Below are 2,114 nucleotides of genomic sequence, written 5' to 3'. Positions count from 1 at the left end.
TTAAGAGTGTGCCCATTAGAATTCATTATTAATTTACGCATCATGTTCGAACCCGGATGGCCAAGCCGATCATGCCATAAGGTGAACTGTTCATTGAACATCTTGTTCATTGCCAAGTTAGCTTCTATCATATCAATCTTAGCATGGTAAATACCAGTAGCTAGTGCAGGTATAGTTTCTAGGACTTTCTTATGTCCTTGGGTGATTTCTGTAATTTCTAGAAACTCTTTGTCTCCTTCACCCTTTGTCTCAACATGGTAACCATTCAAACGAATGTCCTTAAAGCTCAATAAATTTGTCCTTGAGCTGGGTGAATACAAGGCATCACATATTTCAAGATGTGTGTCGTTAGGTAGCAAAATATTAGCATGGCTGTAGCCTTCAATTAGGCTTGCTATACCCGCAATTGAACCAACATTGGCACTTTTCATAATGAGATTAATAAAATATCTCTTATCCTTCAAAATTGTGTGGCTGGATCCACTATCCACCACAAGTTTGTTCTTGTCCTCAGCCATTTCTAATATAGACAAGAATTTATGTTTTAAACTTTAAAGTAATAAAACAAGCAAATATATTGAAGGAAATAAATAATTTGAATTTAAACCAAAATAATTATCCAAAATAATAATCCAATCAAATGCAAAACATAAAACACAAAATTAAATTAAAACAACATTTGAGTTTAATTATCCTCCCCTAAACAATCAGAAGTCTCATAATCTAGTCGGTCATCATTCTCATAGTCGAAATCCCCTTCACCATCGAGATGAACCAAGTTAGCTTCCAGATTTTTCTTTAGACTTTCTTGATAGAGATCAACAAGGTGCTTAGGAGTTCTGCATGTCTTAAGCCAGTGGTTCTCCATACAACATCTATGGCAAGTGGACTTGGTCTTAAATTAGGGTTTAAATTGCCCACAGCCTCTTCCCCGACCACGGCCGAAACCGAATCGGTTTCCACGGCCAGGACCACCACGTCCTTGATAGGTCCCACGACCAGGACCACCACGTCCACCTCCTCCACGGCCACGGCCATACTTGTCCCTGGACATAGTTGGACTCTTTAGTCTCTTTCTGCTCTTTAGGCTCTTGAGGGTTTTTCTTTGCCAAGTCAACTTTGTGAGCTTCTGGTAGTGGAGCAGTACTAGGAGGTCTCAATGCACTATTCATCATCAATAGCTCATTGTTCTGCTCAGCAAGCAGCAAACAATAGATGAGGTCCGCATATGTCTTAAACCCCTTTTCACGATACTGTTGTTGAAGCAGTATGTTATTGGAGTGAAAGATAGAGAATGTCTTCTCTAGCAGATCCTTCTCCGTAACCTCAGTACCACACAACCTTAAAATCGAGACTATCTTAAATAGTGCTGAATTATACTCGTCCACGGATTTAAAATCCTGGATCCTTAGGTTTTTCCAATCAAATTGAGCCTTTGGTAGGAGCACCGTCTTTTGGTGTCCATATCTGCTTTTCAGCTCTGTCCAAAGGTCAAGAGGATCTTCAATAGTGAGGTACTGGTCCTTGAGACTCTCAGCAAGGTGGTGGCGTATATGCATAATCGCCTTATACTTGTTCTTCTCAGAACACTCAACATCTTCCTCAATGCATTCACATAAATCTTTTGATTTTAGATGGATCTTAGTATCCAAAGCCCATCGCAAGTAGTTGTCTCCAGAAACATTAAGGGCAGCATAGGAGAGATTTTTGAGCTTTGCCATCTACAAAACAGAACATGCAACCGTTTATTAGCATGCGGTATTTAAGACCGAACTATGCAACATATTTTAGAGCATGCGGTATTTGAGACCGAACCATGTCAATCACTTAAGAGCATGCGATATTTGAGACCGAACCATGCAACAATAATTTTAGGACATGCGGTATTTGAGATCGAACCATGTCAATCACTTAAGGCCATGCGGTATTTGAGACCGATCCATGCCATTCAATTTATACTCAAATTTTCATGGTTTGTATCTTTTTTTATCTCTTAATTTTGTGGATTAATATGCATGAGATAACAATCCTAGACAACAATTTTAATCTAGCATGCAATGATTTCCTTTTACTAAATTTTCCTTTTCCTTAAATTTCCTTTTTTCTAGATTTAG

General features: G+C 38.7%; 1 pseudogene; it reads right to left on the bottom strand.

The window, feature by feature from the left end:
* Window positions 1-685: 685 nt before the first annotated feature.
* Window positions 686-1,721, bottom strand: LOC147949712 (uncharacterized; annotated as a pseudogene).
* Between the last annotated feature and the right edge of the window lie 393 nt (window positions 1,722-2,114).

Source organism: Camelina sativa, chromosome 1 (assembly GCF_030686135.1).
Source record: "Camelina sativa cultivar CO46 ecotype springtype chromosome 1, ASM3068613v1".
Lineage (NCBI taxonomy): Eukaryota > Viridiplantae > Streptophyta > Magnoliopsida > Brassicales > Brassicaceae > Camelina > Camelina sativa.
The sequence above is the reverse complement of the archived record's forward strand: the minus strand, read 5'-3'. Positions and strand labels throughout refer to the sequence as shown.